Source organism: Rattus norvegicus, chromosome 11 (assembly GCF_021556685.1).
Source record: "Rattus norvegicus strain SHRSP/BbbUtx chromosome 11, alternate assembly SHRSP_T2T, whole genome shotgun sequence".
NCBI classification, from domain to species: Eukaryota; Metazoa; Chordata; class Mammalia; order Rodentia; family Muridae; genus Rattus; species Rattus norvegicus.
Window position 1 is genome coordinate 60,727,854 of NC_141544.1, and position 18,175 is coordinate 60,746,028.

Genomic DNA, 18,175 nt, shown 5'->3' on the forward strand with positions numbered 1-18,175 from the left:
TTAATTCAGTATTTTCTGAATTATTCTTTATTAATATGATCTGAACAACTCAGGAAGATTTTAACTTTTAGGTCTAGATAATAAATAAAGCATTGATTAGATATTTCATTGTGAAATTAATTGTGCTGTAAAAGCAAATTTTAAGAGATTCTCATTTGGATATATTATGCAAATTTATTACTGTCAAATTGCTTACTATAACTTAATTGACAGGAACATATTATTTCATTTTCATATAAAATGTGAGACAAAAATATTGGCACTGTCTAATTGTTTTACCCAGCCCCTTTCTCTCTTTTTTATTTTATTTAATCTTTATTAATTTGAGTATTTCTTATTTACATTTCGATTGTTATTCCTCTTCCCGTTTTCCAGGCCAACATCCCCCTAACCCCTCCTCCTCCCCTTCTATATGGGCTTCCCCTCCCCATCCTCCGCCCATTACCACCCTCCCCCCAACAATCACGTTGTTCACTAGGTGTTGAGTCTTGGCAGGACCAAGGGCTTCCCTTTCCACTTGTGCTCTTACTAGGCTATTCATTGCTACCTATGAGGTTGGAGCACCTTTCTAAACATGTACTAATCATTTATTTTAAGAGGTAGAAGTTTGTTCAGGCTTAAATGATTCACTATCACTTTGAGAACTTCACAGATAGAAATCCTAATAATGGTATCTAGGTAATCCTTACACACACACACACACACACACACACTCACACACACACACACACAAAAGAAGAAGAAGAAGAAGAAGAAGAAGAAGAAGAAGAAGAAGAAGAAGAAGAAGAAGAAGAAGAAGAAGAAGAAGAAGAAGAAGAAGAAGAAGGAAATAGTGAAAAAATGGTGTCCACCATTTCCAGGAAAAAACAGTTTAGAAACCTGTCACATCTTGACCATACTTTTTAAATGTATGGTAGACTTTGAAAATACTTACTCAGTCCATATGAAATTACTACATGCTGGATACTGTAAAATAAAATGTAAATGTACTGTTCTTAGTGTTTGGGGAGCTTGGATTTGCAAGACTGAGTTTTGGTGTCTGAATGATTCATAAGGGATGGCCTCCCAAGTGTCCTGTATCCTCATGTAATGGAAAGAGGTGCAATTGCATTTAGGTGGTTTTTGTTTGTTTGTTTTTATTTTAGTTTATTTTTAAAGGACACCAGTTTAGAGTATTTGTTCCTCAAATCTAATTACTCCCTGAAATGTTCGATCTCCATAAAGCATCATGTGCACATCAAGAATGTTCCCAATATATTTAAAGGAAGAGACCAGAAATAGTGAGGCCAAAGACTCTTTGGTTCTATCTCTCCCTCTCCCTTCCCTCCTCTCTCTGTGTACAAGAGTATGAATGTGTTGTTTTGTTTTCTTTGATATTATTGAAGAATATCAGATTTCTGCCATATCCATAATGGTTTAATCCTGAAAATTCACTGTCAGATGATCCTGAGTTATCTGCACACACGTAGTATCTTGAATCATCCTAAAGGTGTTCCGTTATCTAAGCACATACTGTAGAGTTTTTAGTTATCCTGACTAAACAGTTCACTGATAGAACAAAACTGTAATGCCCTTGGAGTTTCATGTGGTTAATAATGAAAATAAAGAGAAGCAGAAAGTAAAACGGAAGAGAGGGTTACCTCACTCAATATATCCTCTTCCATCCATTTGCCGGCAAACTTCTTGAAGTCATTGCTTTTAATGAGTGAGGTAACCCAGACACAGGAAAACACACATTGTATGGACTCACTAGTAAGTGGATATTAGCCTAAAAGCTCACAGTTCCCACAATTCAACTCTTAGATCACTTGGAGCTCAGGAGAAAGAGCATGGTGTGACTGCTTCAGTCCTGTTTGAAGCAGGAACAGAATCATCATGGGAGATAGAGAGAGGGGGGTACATGGGAGGGACAGGGGAGGGGGAGGAGGAAGTACCAGGTACAGAGGGTCAAATAAAAGTATGTAGCAAGGGGGGTGGGCAGGAATGAGGAACTGGAGATAGTCACTGGACGATCCCAGACACCAGGGGAAACAGAGACTCTCAGGACCCAACTGGGATGACTTAAGCTGCAATGCATAGAGAAAGGGGAGATAAATCCTGTAGAGACCACCTCCAGTAGATCGGCAAGGCTCCTGGTGGACGGATGGAGCCACCCACCCATCTCAAAGTTTTTAATCCAGAAATGTTCCTGTTCAAAGGAAGAAAGGGGTCAAAAATGGAGCAGAGACTGAAGGAAGAGCCATTGGGGACTGCTCCACCTGGAGATCTATCTGTATGCAGACACCAAACACTACATTGTGGTGGTCAACAGGTGCCTGTTGATAGGAACCTGGTGTGGCTGCTCCTTGGGAGGTCAAGCCAGCAAATGAGCAATGCAGATGGTGATGCTTGGAGCCAACCATTAGACTAAGCTCTGGGGCCCTGGTAGTGGAGCTGGTGGAAGGACTGAAGGGGCTGAGGAGGATTGCAACCCCATAGGAAAAACAACATCAACTGTCCGGACCACCTAGTGCTCCCAGACACTAGACCATCAACCAAGGAGTTTACAGGGAGGGATCCATGACTCCAGATACATATGTAGCAGCAATTGTAGCAGAGACCCTTGGTTCTGTGGAAGTTTGATGTCCCAGATAAGGGAAATACTGTAGCTGTCAGGCAGGAGAGGCTGGTTTGGTGGGGAACACCCTAATAGAGGCAAAGGGGAGGAGGGAGAGGGTAGATGTGGGAAGGGTAAACAGGAAGTGGGGTAAACAAATAGAATGATTAATTAAGCACACACACATACACACACACACACACACACACACACACACAAGAGGAAGGAAAGAGAAGATGGTGCTAAGGTAAAGGGGAAGAGAGACACCTGTAAGAAAGAAGAAACACAATTAGATCTGTGGAGGTTCTCTCTTTAATTCATAGTTGTTCGGCTCTCCAGAACCTTCTGGTTGATTCTCGTTAAACAACTTGAATTCATATCGTAGTCCAATTTCTTAACTGGTCATGAAAACACCCCAAGCTATCTTTTGTGTTTAAACTCTTTAATGAAGTCAGACCACTTTAATGTTATAGATGGCAGCTCTAAGTGCCAGGGGTCTACTCAAGAAATCTTATCTATGTTTTGCTTTTGAGGTATATTTTTAATCAATATTTTATATTTCTCCTCTGCCGTTTTCCCCACTATTTCTGTGAATATCTGACTTCACTTAGTCTATCAGATCTGCATGTAGACGGCATTCACTCTGAGGCTATCAGCAACAGGGTAATTTGATGTTTCTCTGCATCTATCATAGCCCTATGTCATGTTCGTTATAACTTAACAATTTGGCTTTCCCTACATTGTTTTATATTGTTTCTTTCTGTTCCTCTCATTAAACTTGATAAACATTTATCATTTAAAAAGTAAGTGTTTATGAAATATGTTTAAAATGAATAGGAAATTTGTTATATTAAAGGAAATTTGTTATGTTAACCTCAAGGGATGAGGGTTGGGAATGGGGGTAGGTGGCAGGGGTGGGTGGGTGGAGGAAACATGATCTGGGTCAGGGGAAAAGAACTGAAGCCCTGAAGTCCAGCAGAAAGAATGAAAACAGGCAAGCTCAAGAGGAAAGAGGTTGGAAAGACCCTCCAGAATGCACCAGAGACCTGGGAAGTGAGAGACTCTCAGGACTCAAAGGGTGGGGGAGTGGAACTCTAGATGAAATGCCCTACATTGGGGAGAGGGAACTTGAATCCATGTCGAGCAGAAAGACAGAGCACCACGTGAGGCATGGGGTTGCTATCCCACAGTCAAAGCTCTGACCCATAATTCTTCCTGTCAGAAAGAAATGCAGCGATGGAAATGGAGAAGAATCTGAGGAAGACTGCCCTCCCAAAGACCCAACAAGCAGCTGAAAGTGCTGATATGTGCACCCAACCAATTAACAGAAGCTGGGGAGCCCTCTGGTTAACTTAGGGAAAGGCTGGAGGAAGCTGAGGAGGGCAACCCTATAGGAGAACCAGCAGTCTCAATTAACCTGGACCCCCGAGATCTCTCAGACCCTGGATCACCAACCAGGCAGCATACACCAGCTAATATGAGAACCCCAACACAAATACAGCAGAGGACTCCTGGGTTTGGGCTCAGTAAGAGAAGATGCATCTAACCCTCAAGAGACTGGAAGCCCCAGGGAATTTAGAAGTCTGGTGGCGTGGGTGGGGTGGAGACATCCTCGTGGAGACAGGAGGGAGGGGCGAGGATGTGAAACAGTCTGAAGGTGGACCTGGAGGGGAATAAAATCTCGAGTGTAAAAATAAATAAATAAATAAATAAATAAATAAATAAATAAATAAATAAATAAATATTATCATCAATTAAATATAAGTATCTTCAGAAGTTCTTATTGAGTGACATATATTTATGCATATTATGCACTTCTTCAGAAGAAAATTATATTTGTTTTTTTGCTTCAGAATTTAATTTAGTTTTAACAGAATAACTGTACATTTACTTTCTGCATATGGGCTACTTTTGTGTGGAAGGTGGAATCAGGTTGACGAATAATATGTGAGTGAAACTTTTTGTTACTTCCTTAAGTATCTCTATTCCTTCGTGTTCGTGTGAGCATGAGTGTGAACGACACAGCCTCATGAGTTTGACTACCCACTGGAAGGACAGATGTAAAAACGCAGTATATTTTTTGAATTCTGTGTTTAAAATGGATTTATTACTATACCCAAGAATTACTTTCAAGTGAAATGAGTGACGTGTTGGGTGTTAGAATCCTCCTGTCTCTGCCACCAGTGCTGAGATTACAAACATATGCTGTCACATGAGGTTGTGCTTTTCATGTTGCATCTAGAATATTTTAATTATTTTTCAAATATTTTCTTGGATATCACCAATTTTTTCTTTAAAGACAAAATAGAATCAGTGAAATTATTCTCAAAGAACTTGAAGCTATTATCTAAGAATCACATGTTCCCCTAATAATTCACAACTTTTAATAATTCACAGATTCCTCAGAATCCATGCAGTTACTATTGTCATTCATCAGTAATAGGTTTCACTCAAAGTTTTCAAATATTAGATGGTTGAGATTAAACCATTCTGCATTTTTTCTACACACTCAGGACTAGAAATCATATATTAATTTTTATGCCAAATCCTTATGCAAAGATAATGTAATTTCTTGAGTTATTCAGAAACACTTAACTATACATAAATTTTCCCTAAATTTAATTTTAAATAAGAAAATTGAATGATATTACTAGCTATCCATATTCACTATGTTATGATGTTAACATTAGTCATGGGAATTAAGGACGTTTTTAACTTTGCTTAATGGATTTTATGCCCGCCTCTTTGCTTTATTATCCTGGGGAGAATATTTTGAGATCTTCGTTTTGTCACTTGTCTGAGTCCTCATCTTACTTTTCACTCAAAGATCCAAACAATCTTTTGTCATTTCTTGACTGTTTTAGGAGATTTTAAAATGCTTTATTGACAGAAGTGTACTGTTACCATGTAATATTCTTTATATGGTACTCAATAGCTACTCAATATTCTACCTATGGATACCCAAAGATCACAAGTAATTGGGAGTCAAGTTAAACACTGATAATGAAATTGGTCAGAATGTCTTAAATGTAGGTGTAGTTGCTGACAAACCTGATTTTTTTTTTTTTAGGAGTAAAACCTTAATATTCCAAAATCTTGAATGTGTGGCTTTTTAGAAGCAGACGTGTCCATGAAAGTGAGCTTTGAGGTTTTGTATTTACAGGCCCACTATCTCTCTCTTTCTCAACTTCCAACTTTCAGATGAGATGTAAGCTTCTACTCTGGCATCATGTCCGACGATTTGCTGAATTTCTCCCCAAAATGATGATTGTGGATTCACCTTTAAAAGCTGTAAGCAAATTCCCAACTAAATACTCATTTTTATCAGTCATCGCATTCATGGTTTATCTTCACATCAATTGAAGGGTAATTTAAACATAATATAAAAATTGATTTTAGGTCTATTATTTTCATTTTATTTACATAAATGTAATTTAATCTACTAACTAGGTATTAGGACATAATTTATCATAATATAAATTAATACACATTAATTTTTATATATTAATTTTTACATGTTTTTTATCTTTATTAACTTGAGTATTTCTTATTTACATTTCGATTATTATTCCCCTTCCTGGTTTCCGGGTCAACATCCCCCTAACCCCTCCCCCTCTCCTTCTATATGGGTTTCCCCTCCCCATCCTCCCCCCATTACCACCCTCCCCCCAACAATCACGTTCACTGGGTGTTCAGTCTTGGCAGGACCCAGGGCTTCCCCTTCCACTGGTGCTCTTACTAGGCTATTCATTGCTACCTATGAGGTTGGAGCCCAGGGTGAGTCCATGTATAGTCTTTGGGTAGTGGCTTACTCCCTGGAAGCTCTGGTTGATTGGCTTTGTTGTTCATATGAGGTCTTGAGCCCCTTCAAGCTCTTCTAGACCTTTCTCTGATTCCTTCAACTGGGGTCCTGATCTCAGTTCAGTGGATTGTGCTGGCATTCACCTATGTATTTGCTGTATTCTGGGTGTGTCTCAAGAGAGATCTACATCCGGTGTTTACATATTAATTTTTTATATTCCAGTGGCACACATAGTAAAAACAATTCTAAAATACATTTATATGCTTCAGTATTCAGTAAATATTAAACCTGGTTTTACAAGATTATTTGAAGAGTATTTTATTGTAAAAGTTTTACACCGTTATATTTTTTACTGTCTAAATTTTCATGAAAGTTTGTATTGTAGGTACACCAAACTATGCTATTTTATTCCTTTTTTCCTGTAAATTCATAAGCAAAATATGACAAAAATAATTTTTATTATTTTTCAGTCATTCAGAAGCTTTGATTTTTTGTTATAAATCTGTTTTACATTGGACTAGACCCTTCAATATACTGTTTATTGCTTGGAATCATTTAGAGTTTATATTTCTATAAATAGGTTAATGATATGGTTGAATAATAATCATAGGTAATATTTTTAAATGACTAACAGGAAATTCATTTCAAGTATTTCTTTTAAGTAAATCACTATAAAGTTTCTTGGGATTGACTTAGATGACTGGGTTACATTTTTGTTACTTAAAAATCTGATTACTTCTCTTAATTTCTTACATTTCTATTTCTGTTTATGCTAGTTCTTCAGTTTGTTATTTATTTATTCTTCAATTAGTTTTAATGTTGTATCTCTAAGGAACAAGATTAAGCACTGAACAAAAATACTACAAAATGAATTAGTACTAACTAACATTAAGATTGTAAGGTAGTTAAAGATTTATTAATAAATAATAGAGAAAATAACAAAAATATGTAAAACAATAATCATTGTATTTCTCTAGCTGGTAATCAAATAATTTCACTAAGAACCATGATTATCTTAATAAAACAAAAAGTATATTTTTATTGTGCCTTTTATCTTCTATGCCCCCCAAGATATCTTTAACATATATTCTATTTGAATAAAGCACTTAATGTTAGGTCCATGCAATCATTTTGAAGCTTATAAATGCTAAAAGCATCTATACACACAAACACAAGTATTCAGAATAGAAATATGAATTTTTCTAATAAATTATAATTGTATTAATATAACAATCATTAGTAATCAAGAATTAAAATTCACCAACAAGAAACACTTCTAGGATGAAGGGCTCCATTAATATTTTCTAAAGTATCGCAAAATCCTGTATTGTAATATAGAATCTGAGTCTAAGGCATTATTTGCTAAAATAATCAAGTAAGATGTTAAACACGATGTGCATACTGAAGTTTAGGTCCTAAAATGAAGCACTATGAGGCTGGTACGGACATGGAGTAAGGTCAAGATGTAGAAAAGAAATGAGAGATGTTTCACTGAGTTACTGTTGGTCCCTTTCTCCTCACGAGGTATGATAGCATGTTATCTTATCATGTTTCCAAGTCTCTTCTATCTTTTTTAATTGAATATGCTTTACTTGCATGTATTCATGTCCTGTAATACTGGGTGATAAAATGTACAATATATCATCTTCTTTGAGCTTTATTTTACCAATACTATACTATACTTGCTATCCTTCTTCCCACCCCTTGAGTCAATTGATTTCCTTTATTGTTCAGTTTCATAATCCCTTAACACACACACAGACACACACACACACACACACACACACACACACACATATATATATTATACACACATATATTATACACACACATATGTAGGCAGGACTTTGTGTGTCTGTGTATAATCAAAGATTCAATTTTAGTATGGCTTAATCAGTTTAAGATCATAAATTCTACTTGATTCCCCTTTCCGACAAACTCATTTTTCTTTATGATTGGATAGTAAACTTCTATTGGGTATATATTCTTTGTTTTGTTTCTTTGCTTGCTTTTTTATCCTGTCTTTTCTGATTTACACTTATAGTGAGTGATTCCGGGGGTGTTGCAGCTCTGATTTAGATAGTTGATTTCTGTTTAGCTCTTTGAGAGACCTCAATGGTGATGTCAATAATAAATGTAATAATTTATACTGTCACTAGCAGTTCATACCCGTATGCTTTGTCTTTATCCAGCATTTCTTTTTACTTGTTTTCATAATATCTGCCATTCTGACAAATATGAAGTATAATTTCAATGTTTTTAAATTTGTATTGCTGCCTTGGCTATTGCTGTCAATTTCATTTTTTTCCTTTAAAAGTTGTAAGTGACAGAGGACCAGGAAGTCGGAGGAAGATTGTACCTGAACAGTGTCAACATGAGTAGGCTTGCAAATGTGGTTAGGACACTATCACAGGGTCCACATCCTTCTAGGGACCAAACAAAGCAAAACTAACCTACAAGTAGCTAAAACATGTTGACCAGAGAGCAAGTATTAAAGAATTAGCCTTCCCAGGGATAAGACCCTTTGTTAGCCAAGCAAATGGTCTACCTTCAAATCATACATATCTAAACAATAATAGATGGACGAAGTAGCTAAAATTTTTATATTTGTGTGTGTGTGTATGTGTGTGTGTGTGTGTGTGTTAAAAGTAATCAAAAATGAAGCAGACAATTTGATTGGGAGTGAGATGAAGGAGTAGAAGGCAAGAACATGGAAAGATTGAAATGAGAAATGGAAAATGGGAAAGGAGAAAATGATGTTATAGTTTAAATAAATAAATAGATAAATAAATAAATAAATACAAAAATAAGAGCAACACATAAAACCAAGAATTTACATTAAATGTGAACTATCATGTTGAAAACCTACGAGGAGTATTTACTATTATCTAATATAAATATTAACTATTTCAAATAAACATTTGCATAACTACAGATAGCATGGTAGCATTAATAAAAATTACTCTGTAGGCTCAAATATTTAAATGCTTACACATCAAGGAGTGACACTACCAGGATGGATGCCCATGTTGGAGTAGGGGTAGACTTTGAGGACATGTGTCAGTGAGGGTGTGCTTTTACGTTCCAGAAACACAAGCCATGCCTACTAGCTCTTTTTTCCTGCTACCAGCAAATCTATATATAGAATTCTCAGTGACTTGCACAGGATCATCTCATCCTTCCTACTGCCATGCCCCCTACCAGGATAATAATGAAATAAACATTTGAAACTTAAATAAACCCAATTAAATGCTTTTTTTTAATAATTCATCATAGTCATAGCTTGTCTTTACATCAATAGAACACTGACTAAGGTATTAACAAAATTTGCTGGGATTTCTTATTTCTTTATTACTTTATATTTTCCCATGTTGTTAATAATACCAAAAATATTGGAAAATAGAATAGTCAAAATATGTATTGAAAATCACGGCAATTATAAATATGGTAAATTTTGTCCCACAGAAGTCATGGGCTCACTTGCCTTAGGCTATCAATTGGCACCTTACTAAAATGATGGAAGCATGGAAAAATCATAAGTAATATTTTAATAAAATACTTGGAATAAATCTGCAAACTCACAACTTTTTTTAGGGACTTTATTTATTTTCCTTCCTGATTTCCCCACTGCAAAACCCCTATCCCATCACCCTTATCCTACTTCTATGATGGTGCTCTCCCACCCACCTACCCACCTCTGCCTCACTGGTCTAGCATTCCCTTATGCTGGGGCATCTCTACAGGACCGAGGGACTCCCTAAACACTGATGCCGGATAAGGCTCTCCTCTGATATATATGCAGCTGGAACCATGAGTCACTCCATGTGTTCTCTTTGGTTGGTGGTTTAATTTCAAAGAGTGCAAGCTCTAAGTGGAAAGCATTTAAAATACTTAACACTGCATATGAAGAAGCAACCAGAGGCATGAATTATCTCTTCAATGGGCTCAAAAAACCAGCCTCTGGATAACAGAATTGACATTAAGTAGAAGGTTGAATCTCCATTGTTTACAGAAACTATGGAGCCCTTAGGTAAAGATCTGATTTAAATAAATTAGATCAATAAACAAAGGATAAACATGGGAAATGAATCCAAACACATTGACAGATAGAGTAATGCTCTTAAAGTTTGTTTAGTTGAATTCTTCTTGAAAGATAAGCAAGGAACATATTTTGGTTTTCAAACTCAAGTTTTTAAGCTCCTATCCCAATAAATGCCAGAAAGAAATGAGTACATAGCTAAGGAAATTCACTTATGTTCAAGAACCTATTCTACATTGTTCAAAATAAGTCTGTATATTTGTATAACAAATCTCAGGAAACAACAGTAATGTTTTATTAGGAGACTTATTATCAATATTATATGGAATATTTGAAACTCTTATAACTTGAGGTACTATAGTTTTATTTAGAATTCTTCTCTTTTATTATCAATTTCATACCAATTAAGAAGTACTAAGATAGATCTTCTGGTAGCTGTTCCTGTCAATTTTTTTAAAATCAATAAATCTATAAATAATTCTCTTGTCAAAATTGTTACATTATAAAATTATTGATAATAATTGCCATATTAGGAATTTCATTGAAAAGTAAGAAATAAAAGAATGACCAGGCTGGGCTTGAACTCAGAGACATGCATGTCTCTGTATCCTGAGTGCTAGGATTAAAGGAATGCACCACCATGCTCAGAACTAAGCTTTTTTTTAATTCCTTTTCACAAGTTGGAAGCTTCTCTGTTTGGGGTTCTTCCCTGAGGTCACCACTCCCAATATTCTACTTAAGTCCCAGCTTTTCTTTAGTTTATCTCCTTGAGTAAAGAATTTAGCTTCCTTCTCCCTGGTGCTTTATTTGGTTAATGTCCTTTACATGCATGGACATTTATAAGAAAGGACATGGCCTATACCAGACTGTTTTGAAATCTCCTCTTCAAATACAATTAATAGAAAACTCTTCAATTTAGCCTCAGACACATTTTTCGTAAGTATAAAACGCAGCCATATCCTCCACTAAAATATCCTGAGAATGATCACCAGGCAACATATTAAAATCCACCCCCTTCTGAAACTTCTTGAGCCAGGCCCCCACAGTTTAAATAATTCTCAGCTCCAATGACTTCCATGTTTTTACAAGTATGACCCATTATGCTCTACTTAAAGCATTCAACTGTTTTCTAATCCATATTCCTAAAGTCCACATTCCTCCAAAAAAAAAGTATGGTCAAATCTTTTACAGCAGAACAGAAATCACAGAACTTGGTACCAAGTTCTGTCCTTGTTAGAATTTTATTACTATAAAGATAAACTATGGCCATGGCACCTCTTAAACATTTAATTGGGGATGGCTTAAATGTTCAAAAACTTAATCCATTATCATTGTAGAAAATATGGTGGACTGTAGGCAGGCGTGAAGCTAGAGAAGGAGCTGAGAGTTCTACATATTGTTCCACAGAGAGCAGACAGAGACTGTCACTGTGTGTAGCCTGAATGTAAGAGAGCTCAAAGCTTACCCCAACCCTGACACACATTTTCAAAGGGTTCATTACTACTCCCACAAGGATATATCCTTTAACAGTGTCATTCACTATGGGCCAAGCATTCAATATGTGTGGGTTCATACCTATTCGAAGCATAACAGTACACTTTCATATAAGTTGTCCTAAAGAATGACTCAACATTAAAAATGATGCAAGCCAGAATCTCATTATCATGTAAGACTGATAGTTTCAAAATTATCTAACATACTGATAGAGGCCCAACTCTAGCCTAAACATGAAGAGTCTTGTTTTGTGTATAGAAACAGATTTCTCTATGACATGTTTAACACATAGTCCCAACAAGAAACATGATATTAGCTTTCATTGCATGTTCTCTGCATGTATGCAGAAACCTCTATTTACCTCTGTTTCTCTGTGTTGGAGGAGAACTCTCAGATGTGGCGAGTGTCTCACTGCCTCCACCTGTTGAACCTGTACTAGTTTAGTTAGAGGTTATATTCTTGTTAAGGGCAGGAAGCAGGTGTTTCAGGGCTTTACTGTAGTTAATGGCATCTGTGTTTTTCCATCCTCTTTGTTCCCTGAAATGATAGCTTTGACACATCTTATATATGAAAACATACTTAGACAAAGAGCTTTGTCTATACTCCCTATACCACATATCTCCCTAATCCAGCTTATTAAATTCTAAGTGTGCCCTGTGGCTGGTTCCTGAATATGTATCCTTCTCAGATTTTGGAGTAAATTTATAGCGCCTGAGTGTCTCCCAGAATCTCTCTCTGTAGCAATTTTCACATCCCTATTTCTTGCCTAAGCTAATAGACCAACAGTATTTTTGATAGTCAATGATTCCATACAGTACAGGAGAGTCTCTCTATACTTTAACAATCACGTTTTGTTACTAGACAGTTCTGTCAACATATTTCAATTCAAATGACTGTATTTGAGGCCTTTTCTCTTCTCCAAGAAGATTCATTGTTCCTTGCTTCTTGACATTCAAGGAACATTGCATTAACTCCTATATAGTAACCTGCTTCTATAAAAGGTCTTCTATTAGTAGGTAGACATGATACTAATGGAGCAAGCACAGAATTATGTCTGTCAAATATGTTTATTTGTTTAAGTTCAAAATAACTATATGAAGAAGTGACACTAGATTATTAGTCAAAGACCTGATGAGAGAAAGGGAATCAGAGGTGTCTTATGAGCAGAGCTCACATTGTCATATCAGGTGTGAGTCAATAAGGAGTTAGTGATTTAAGCTCTTTTTCTCGCAAATTAAAAGAAGGAATCCTATAGACGAATGAGTGGTGATTTTAAACATATGGTATATTATTATATAATACAGTCCTATGGTATATAAAGCATAGTCCAGAAAACAAGCAAAGCTTAATACGGGTTTCCAAGAGAGAAAAAAAAAAGAAACATTGAGAACTTTTATCTAGATTCTTTTCAAAGGGCTTATACTAGAAATCAACATGGGCTGAAATACATTGTGCCTTCCCTCTCACCTCAAAGACATGAAGCGCCCCTTTAGTAGGTATGTTACGTGAATATGTGAAAATCATTATTTTCTTAAAATTCATGAGTTAATATTTAATGTTTTAAGTGATTAGACTTTTGTTCTAGCCAGATGATTACACATCACATTCAAGTAAAACATGCCATATAGTATGAAAAATTGCAAAGTGATTATATTTATTTGATTATTTTATTCTTTTGAAATTATATGACCACACTTTACCACTTTCTTTTCCCTGCCTGATCCCTTACTTGCATTCTCCTTGCTTTCTCTCAAATCTATTCTGATACACACACACACACACACACACACACACACACACACACACACACACACGTAAATATATATGTATGTATCTGTATCTGTATATGTATATATATCTGCTGCTGAAAGAATAATAAAAATATTGTACATATACATTGGAATATGAATCATCTGAAAGAAAAAATGAAATCATGACATTTGCAGGTAGATGGGTAGAAATAGGAAAGATCATATTGAGTGCTGTAAGTCATACCCAAGAAGGAAAACTTCACATGATTTCTCTCATCTGAGGTTCCAAATTCCAACTCTTCAGATTTGAGAGGAGAATCTGGAGTGATCTGAGAAAATGACAGTACATGGGAACCATGGAGGGAGCTTCAACAAGAGAAGATGAACAAGGTATTCATGGCTTGATTAGGAGATATGAAACAAAGGGCGAAAGCGGGTTTTAATTCGAGTGTGGGAAGATGATAAAACCAGAACGAGGCAGTAGGGCAAAGGACTAGAAAGTAAGTTGGAAGGAGTCACAAGGCATCTTGTGATTATCAACAGTCGTTACTTTTAAGGCATATGATGTTTTACATTAGAGACATACCTTCTTTTGTGTCATAGATATTTCCTGGAAATTTTGCACTTTTAGAAATAACTCACTGGTTTAAGTCATCCTAGAAAATCATCCAGAGCCTTGCTTTGATGCTTATTCTGAATTAAGTATTTGTATATAATCCTGATTTTTCTCTTTTCTTTCTCAAACCAGTGTTTTGGTTGCTTTACATTTAAGAATTTATCTGAAACCCACCTAAATTATTCAGCGTCTCATGCATAATAAACACAGACTTTTATAACCCTTATAACAAATGTTCATCTGAGCAGATGGTTTCTCACCATGGTCTGCACTGTAATCTGTGATTCATGGGTTACATGCCTGGGGGAAAAGAGTTTATAAACACTGGATTAACAGCGTAATTACATTTAGTTTGGAGAAAAAGTGACATTATTGAAGGAATAGCAAACCTATAATTAGTGAAAGTAGAAGTCCGAAGATCCAGTTTTACACTCAAAGCCCTGAACTTGTACAATGGATTCCATAGGACTACAAGAGCAATTTTTATCTTTATCTTCTTTTACAAACACATAAATTTAATTAGTAATTGTGCTGATGACTTTTGTATCACCTTACTACCGAATAAAGTTATCACATACTACGACAATATAATACAATTTCTTTGCTAAAGAGCAGTTTTCAGGTATAAGATCTGACAGGAAAGTGGAGGAGACAGGATAAAGCACAACAAGAATATGCAAAGCACAGAGAGACACAAAATCTGCTGAGCTGGGGAAACTGTGGCACTTCTCAAATGGAGGAGGTGGCAGATAAATTATTTCTATAGTACAGGAGAACGAAAGCTAAAGAGTCTTTCAGCTCCTGTTCTGGAAGGATGATGGTTATAGGTCACTCTCTCAGCTTCAGCTTTCCCTTTCACAGTCTGATGTGCATACTCAGATGACATTAATTTCTGGTCCTTTACTCTTTATACTGATGAAGTCAAGGCATGCATACTCTTATAACTAGCCTCACATAGTTCAGTCCTCTGAGTACACACCACATTTTTACAAATAATATTTAAAGGAGAAAGTGAGAAATTCTTTAAGGTCAGGGGATACTAGAGAGGAATATTTCTTAGTTACCTTTTGTTGGGATAGCTATCATTTAAATATCTACAAGGATAATGAAAATATCAAGTCTTGATATTTAATCCTACACTTTACATTTCTGCCAGAATCAAACCCTTCTTACACATAAGGATGTTGGTTTATGAAACAATGTGTTTGCTTATGAAATTACACACCTTGGATGTGCACTCACTAATAAATAGAGGATTTTGGAAACAAAATGCTGCTGGGACCTAATATGAACCTGTAGCTTCTATAATATACCCACTTATTTAATAAACCAAATGGAATCCAAACATTATATTCTAAAATTATATATGACATTATTCTTTTCAAAATATATATCAAGCATTTCCCAAAATATGCAAAGGAAATTGCTCAACCATGCTCACTAATGCTCTATTAATAATAATCAGAATTTGGAAACATATTGGGTGACCATTGACAGAAGAATGGATAAAGAAAATATCATGCATTTACACAATGGAGTATTTCTCAGCTTTAAAAACAATGACATCACGACATTTGCAGACACATAAATGGAACTAGAAAAATTATTCTGAGTGAGATATCCCAGATTCAGAAATAGTAATATGATAAATATTAGCTTATACATAGATAGCACCTGTGGGGACAATGATATCCATGTTAAAATCCATAGAATGACATGAGAAATGTGTTGAATAAGAACAGATAGATCTCATTAGGACAGATAAATTAATATAAAGTTACAGAGTAATGGGTAGAGGCTGGAATGGTAGGAACATATGGGAACTGTCACTTATACCTCCTAGGAGATGGAAAACCAATTTCTGTTAATGGAGGGACAGTGGGTGTTTTAACCACTTTAGGGCAAGTTTCATGCTAAGGAAGAGTTAACAAATTAATAATGGACTCCACCACAGTGGGTTTTCTTGTTGTTGTTTGTGGTGGTTGGTATTGTGGTGTGTGTGTGTGTGTATGTGTGTGTGTGTGTGTGTGTGTATGTGTGTGTGTGTGTGTGTGTGTGTGTGTGTGCGCGCGCGCGCGTGTACATGAGCAAGAACACATTCGTGTGTGTGCTTTTATTGTTTTTTGTGTGTTTAATTTTGGGTGTTGTTTTCTCTATGGAGGCATATCCGGTATTCTTGCATTTTTAAAATTTTTGCAGGGAAATCTTATAACTTTGGAGGATAAGGTGAGGAGAGTATCTGGACAGACACAGGGGAAGGAAAGAATATGATCAAACTATAGTTATATTTAAAAAACAATGTTTTAAGTGGTTTTGTGGAGGATGTAGCATCCACTTTCATTTAAGCATTTGTAAATATTAAGGAGGAGGTGACCTAACTTACATCTGGTACTGACTGGTACTTCCTTCTTGACTATTAATACTACAAGTAAATTAAAATACTAAGAAATTCTATACATTTAATATTTGATGTAACTGTCTCTTCAGATTCTAGCTTCTGTCTCTCTTTGTAATGTCTTATTCTCCTTTGTAAGTAACATAAGAATAATGCGACCATCAGGTCTATTTATAAATCATCCTTAATCCCTTACTTTCTCTCATACAATTTAATTGGTGTCACAAAAAATAATCAATATCAGCCTAGTCATTTTATTTTAGCAAATTCTTCCAGACTTCTTATCCCATGGTATCTAAGACCTGGATAATGTAAAATGTATGAATTAGGTTTTTGTGCACTAATATAATTTGGCCCCAAATTAGAAAATTTCATTTCTAATTACTCTTAAATACAAGGAATTAATTTCAGATATGAGTTTACCTCAGTACAGACATATTCCTCAGTAAAGAGTGCACAGTTAAAATGTATATGTTTTACTTTGACAACCGTATATATTCACTGACTGAATCTTAGTAGTCTTTGCCCTATCAGTTCCCTCTCTTGCTCTCTCGCTCTCTCCTTCTTCTAACAAAACAGTTGTAATATAATCTTCCTTTTCCTTACTTATATGACTTCATTGTCACATGACCCAATGAATATAATTAAAGCTTCTTTCCTTAGCCCAGGTGGAAGTTTAATTACCTGAACAAATGCTCTAGCACTGAATAGGGTTTTAGAAGTCTTGCCTCCCTTTTACCAAAACATCTTTCAAGTATTTTCCCTTTTGATATTTAATTTGCTTCCCGCATTTCAAATGCAACTTCATAACCTAACTGATGACACATTTTAACATTTGTCTTCTCTCAGATAGGAACTTTTTCCTGAATTCTAGGATATTTTATATTTTTGTTCCAATGGGGAAAACTATTATATTTCGAAACATCAATTGATTTTTTAAATGTTCTTGATAATTTCAATGTGTGTGAATATGAAAGAGGTCAATACACTATGATACCTTATCTAATTTCATCAGTTCCTCACCAGCTCCCTTTTCTGAAAATTTAAACTAGATAGAGAAAATAATTGATTTTGAAATTCCCTCAACTTTTTTTTCTCAAAACAGTGTCTTACTCAAAATAAACAGTATACAATATTTATTAACAACAATATTTTTAAATGAGGAAGGCAATTTTGGAAGTGTTCCTTTTATCATTATTTAGTATGCTCGCAAAGTTTAGTGTAGTATCCTGTTCTTCCTAGTGCAGCTCTTCTGCCTTCCATGTAATCGTCTGACATATGAATATCTCTGTTGTTCTGATGATGTCAGAATTCTTTGAACCCACTTCATTCTCCTTATTCTCTTTTATGCTGCTATAGCAAAAGTGCTAAGTACGTTGTAATAATTATAATTTTATTTTTTCACAGTCCCAGTGTTTGTAAGGTCTAAAAGATGAAGCCAGCATCTGACTTCACCTTTTGTGTGGGCTAATGAACAAAGGA